The sequence below is a fragment of the Physeter macrocephalus genome, chromosome 7 (assembly GCF_002837175.3).
Source record: "Physeter macrocephalus isolate SW-GA chromosome 7, ASM283717v5, whole genome shotgun sequence".
NCBI lineage: Eukaryota > Metazoa > Chordata > Mammalia > Artiodactyla > Physeteridae > Physeter > Physeter macrocephalus.
In genome coordinates, this window is record NC_041220.1 from 78,014,255 (window position 1) to 78,020,254 (window position 6,000).

A 6,000-nucleotide genomic window follows, 5' to 3' on the forward strand; every position below is an offset into this window, starting at 1 on the left:
GTAGGGAGGCAGGACGTGGAGCTGGAGAGAGACCCAGTTCTGATGATATCCTCGGAATCCACTGGTCCCAGTCATCACCAGCCTACACCCAAACTCTCTAGTTATATGTGCCAATGCATTCTCTCTTTTGCCCTAGTCTGCTCTGGCCCTATAACTCAAAGTACCCCGACCACTGTGGTGGTGGTCCTCTTCAATAAAAGTCTTTCTACTCTGCAACACCAATGAGAAAGTGGGAATTATTTTGTAAATATAGATTATTGTATGAGGTATATATCTACAGTCTTGAATACAGTAAAAAAGTATTATTTCTTTATTTTCAGTGTACTTACGTAAAATTTTTTTTTAAATTGTGGTACAATACGCATAACATGAAATTTTTCTTCTTAACCATTTTTAAGTGTATAGTTCAGTGGCATTAAGTACGTTCACACTGTTGTGCACCCATCACCACTGTCCATCTCTAGAACTCTTTTCAGCTTGCAAAAATGAAACTCTGAAAACATAGCTTCTTATTTCCCCCTCCCCTAAACCCCTGGCAGCAGCTTTAATTATATTGTACACATAGAAGACTGTGTGAGGCTAATACCTGAGGGAAATTGTACTCTAAAATGTGAGACATTTATTGTGCCTCTCTTGTTACTGCAAATGACATTTGGGGGATCCATTTATCAGATTTGCTGTTCGTTCTACATATTGTTGCAAAATCAATACTGAAATAAAATGGAGGTAAAATAACTCTGAACCTAGGGAGGTTTTTTTTTTAGTGTGTGTCATCAGTGTGTCACCTCAGAAAAAGACGATAATATTTTGCAAGAACGTTTTAGACTTTATTTTGTCTTTGATACCTTTGACAATCTCTAAAGTTTAGAGATATTAGTTTATGTTAATAAAAATTTTTCTGTATGCTGTTTATCTATTTTGAAAGATCTTTGTTTGGAGTCGATGGGTGTATTGGTTTCTTTGGGCTGCCGTAATGAAATACCACAAACTGGATGGCTCAAAACAACAAAAATTTATTCCTTCACAGTTCTGGAGGGTAGGTGTCAGCAGGGCTGGTTCGTTCTGAGGGCTCTGAGGGGGAATCTGTTCTACATTTCTCTCCTGGTGTTCCTGGCTTGATGCCATCTCTCCAATCTCTGTCAGGATTAGTTATTTTCTATTTTGTTGTTGTTGATGTTTTCAGGCCACCTTGTTTTACTAGGGTTATAAATTAGTACAAAAATGGATACTTTCAGGTAACCAACTGTGTCATCCCAGGATTACATTACAACATGGATATAGAGTTGACAGGTCTTACCCAACTTTGACATTCTTGTACCCTGGGGGTGAGTGGGTGTTTAACAAAGTTTTTCTTTTTTTATTGAAATATAGTTGATTTACAGTGTAGTATTAGTTTCAGGTATATAGCAAAGTAATTCAGATCTATCTATCTATCTATCTATCTATAGATATATCTATATCTATATCTATCTATCTATATATATATATTCTTTTTTAGATTCTTTTCCATTACAGGTTATTACAAGATATTGAGTATAGTTCCCTGTGCTATACTGTTGTTTTTTAAATGATGAAAACAGGAGCCAGTGTGTTTGTTTTCTGATGACTATAATCCAACAGGAACTTTACCACTCTAACATATATAATGTTTAGCGTTGGCTTTCTTTACTGTAAGCTCTGCTGACTTTTGATGGTTTATGTTGCAGGACCACTGACCCAGTGCAGAAGGGCCTTAAAAGCTAAGGAGCTGTCTCCTTCAGGACCGAGGATGGCTTCAGTTCCAGGGATGCTACAGGTCAGTTTATAAGCAGCTAAATACTAGCTGTAGGTACTTTTGGTACCTTATAAACTAGTAATAGAGTTCAACAAAATGTTTTCTGCACTAAAGTTTCGTAGATACTACAATTCTTAAAAAGAAGGTTTTGAAACCGTACATAATCATGGCAGAGTGGATGGGTTATCCTGGGGTAACAAACAACCCCTCAAATCCCAGTGGCTTAAGACAGCAGTGGTTTACTACCTGCTCACACTACATGTCCAAAGAAGGTCAGAGGAAGGCTCTGTTCACCATAGTCCCTAAAGGATCCGGGCTGAAGGAGGTATCACCTGGACATGAGCAAAAGGCATATTAGTTCTTAAAGTTTCCACTTGGCACCGACACACATCATTTCCACTCATGTTTCACTGGAAAAAGCAAGTCATACGGCAATACTTGATTTAAAAGGAGGGTGGAAAATGTAGTTCCACCATATTCCCAGGAGGAGGACAACTGGAATATTTGTGGACAGGCCTAATGTCTACCACACCCTGAGTGGCAGATGGGTATTTAAAGCAAAGCAATTCTGGTTATTGGAACCATTCCAACTTAGTAGCATAGAAAAGGGACCCCAATGTCAGTTGGTCAGACTTTGGAGATGGGTGGCAGGTTCTCAAATGTCTTTCCTCTGCTTCATTATATTCTTGCCAGGTTATCTACTATCTGATATTCTATGTTCACTTTTCCTGTAAGAACTATTTGGTGGTTTGACGGCACTCTAAAATTTCTTCTATTTCAATATTCTTTTACAATAACTTCTGAACAATTACAGCTGCTAATGAGTTCTCTAATCTCGATTCTACCTTCACTTTTGATCTCTTTCCACCCACATCTGGGACTTTTTATTTATTTATTTTAAGTAACCTCTGGCCGGAGAATTGCATAGAACTCAGTTCTGCCACTCATTTGTGTACATTTAGGTAAATTACTTAACCTACATCTCCAAGGCTCAACTGCCTTACCTATGAAGTCAAATAATAATTGTTCTTACCTCCTAGGGTATTTTGAGTATTAAGTGAGGTGACATTTGTAAATACTACCTAATATGGATATTAGCTAAATCTGACAAAATGCTTATTAGATGCCAGCACCTTAGTGACCCACTTAATTTTCATAACAACTCTATGAGGTAAATATTATTATTACCCTCATTTTATAGATGAGGAAATTGAGGCACAGAGAGTTAAATAACTTGCCCAGAGACACATAACCAGTAAGTGGTGGATCAGAAAGGCAACACCAGACAGTCTGTGCCAAAGACCATCATCTTAACCTCTGTGTTCAGTGGAGTGGGACATAGTAAATGCTCATTTTTATTTTATGAATATTATTATTATCGTTTGTCTAAAATGAAGCCCTATAGTTTTCTCATGGAACAAAGTTAAAACCTCTTCTTCTTGAAAAATATGATATTTGATAAAAATGCATGAATTCTTCTGTCTTGGCCTCTTTCTCTCTCCCTCCCGCCCTTTCTCTTGGATCACTTGCTCTAGGGGAATCCAGCGGCCATGTCCCATGTCATGAAGATACTCAGGCTGCTCACGTGAGGAGGAACTGAAGTCTCTGGCCAACTTCCAGGTAGACACTGAGGACTGCCAAAAATCACGTGATCAAGTGTGGAAGCAGATTTTCCCCAGTCCAGCTTTCAGATGACTGCAGTCCCAGCTAACAGCTTGACTGTGATCTCATGAGAGAATCCAGCTAAGACGCACCCAGATGCTTTCCCCAAAGAAGTGGTGAGACAATAAATGTTTGTGATTTTCAGCTGCAAGGGGTAATTTGTTACACAGCAATTCATAACTAAAACAGATATTGGTACCTGGAAATGGGGTGCTGCTATAATAAAAACTTAAAATGTGGGAGAGGCTTTTTAAAGAAATTGTTTTAAGTCCTTTACCTTTCTATATAAATTTCCTATTTGCTTGTCAATTTCTTCTTCTTTTTTAAAAAATTTATTTAGGCTGAACTGGGTCTTAGTTGCGGTGTGTGGGATATTTGGTTGCGGCATGTGAACTCTTAGTTGCGTCATGCATGAGGGATCTAGTTCCCCGACCAGGGATCAATCCCAGGCCCCCTGCGTTGGGAGTGCGAAGTCTTACCCACTAGACCACTAGGGAAGGCCCTTGTCAATTTCTTTATATAAGTATGCTAGGATTTTGGCTGGGATTGCATTGAATCTATAGAACAACATAGGGGCCATTGCCACCTTACCAAATTGATTCCTCCAATCCACAAATATGGTATATCTCTTCATTTAATTATAAGGTTTTCTTTAACTTTTCTTTGCAATATTTTGTAGTTTTAGGTATATAGCTTTTACACATCTCTCATCATTTTTATTCCTGATATTTTTATGCTATTATAAATGTTTTTAAAACTTTCAATCATCACCAGTAAATAGAAATACAATTTTTTTGATGCTACCATAATTTTTAAAAAATTTCAGTTGTTGGGCTTCCCTGGTGGCACAGTGGTTGAGAGTCCGCCTGCCGATGCAGGGGGCGCGGGTTCGTGCCCCGGTCCGGGAGGATCCCATGTGCCGCGGAGCGGCTGGGCCCGTAAGCCATGGCCGCTAGGCCTTCGCGTCCGGAGCCTGTGCTCTGCAACGGGAGAGGCCGCGGCAGTGAGGGGCCCATGTACCGCAAAAAAAAAAAAAAAAAAAAATTTCAGTTGTTCATTGCTTGTAAATAGAAATTCAGTTTCTGTGTGTGTGAGCATTGGCCTTGTATCCTGTGACCCTTTTACATTTCCTTTTTGGTTCTAGTAGCTTCATTATAGATTCAATTGGATTAGCTATATAAATCATCATATCATTTGAAAATAAAGACAGTTTTACTTCTTTCTAATCTGAATTCCTTTAATATGTTTAACACATACAAACACACACACAGGTACAACAACATGTGTATGTGCAGCTGGATGGAATTTGCTAAAATTTTGTTAAGAGATTTTATACCTATATTCTGTGTAGTTCTCTTTTCTTGTCTGTGTTTATCTGGTTTGGTATCAGAATGATTCTGGCTTCATAAAATGAGTTAGGAAGTTTTTCCTCCTTTTCTATTTTATGAAAAAGTTTATTTAGAAGGTTTACTATTTCTTCTTTTAAAGTTTCATAAAATTCATTAGTGGCTTGAAGTTTTCAATTTCTTTAATGTATATAGGGCTTTTCAAGTTTTCTTTTTCCTCTTTATTAGCATGAAGTTGTTAATATTCTTTTATTAACTTGATATTGGTAATTTATAAATTTTATTTTTCTTTGATCAGTCTAACTAGAGGCTTACCAATTTTATTGATTTATTTAAAGGAAACATCATTTATTTTCATTGATATTTTCTACTATTTTTTCAATTTCTATTTTATTAATACTGTTATTTCCTATCTCCTAGTTACCTTGGGCTTGTTGTTTTTTGTTGTTGTCATTTGTTTTGTTTTGTTTAGTTTTAGCATGAAAGCTTAGATTATTGGTTTGAGTATTTTCCTTTTAAAAGAAGTATTTAATGCTATAAATATTCCTCTAAACACTTAGCTGCATCCCACAAATTTTGATATTTTGTGTTTGCATTCAAACTATTTTCTAATTTTTCCTGTGGTTTCTCCTTTGACTAATGGATTACTTAGGAGTGCATTGTTTAATTTTCAAATATTTGGGGATTTTTCCAGATAGTCTATTAGTGATTTCTAGTTTAATTCTGTTATGATCAGAGAAAAAGCTTAGGATGATTTCAGTTTTTCCTGTGTACTTGAAACATTTGTGTATCTTGCTGTTGTTAGCCAGATAATTCTATAAATTTCAGTTAAGCCAAGTTGGTGGCTAGAGTATTCAAGTCTTTTTTTAAATAGAAGTAGAGTTGATTTACAATGTTGTGTTAATTTCCAGATCTTTTATATCCTTTCTGATTTTTTGTCTACTTGTTTTACTCACTACTGAGAGAGGAGTGTTGAAGACTCCATGTATAATTGTGTATTTATCTCTTTCTCTTTTCACTTCTATCAGTTTTTGCTTTGTGTATTTTTGGCCTTGGATTTTTAGGTGCACACACATCAAGATTGTTGTGTTACTGACAAATCAATCCATATCTCATTTTATATTGTCTGTCTTTAACCCTGGTAATTTTTCTTGTTCTGAAGTTACTTTATTTTACATAAATGTAACTAGTCCTTCTTCTGATGTCATAGACTGAATT

General features: G+C 36.5%; 1 long non-coding RNA gene across 2 annotated transcripts in view; it reads left to right on the forward strand.

The window, feature by feature from the left end:
• LOC114486592 (uncharacterized) overlaps positions 1-5,004 on the forward strand; it is a 29,309-nt gene extending 24,305 nt beyond the window's left edge. For both annotated transcript variants that reach the window (XR_003680595.2, XR_003680594.2), the window contains exons 2-3: positions 1,707-1,795; positions 3,310-5,004. This is a non-coding gene — a long non-coding RNA (uncharacterized lncRNA). The remainder of the gene's footprint in view (positions 1-1,706; positions 1,796-3,309) is intronic.
• Positions 5,005-6,000: the final 996 nt, after the last annotated feature.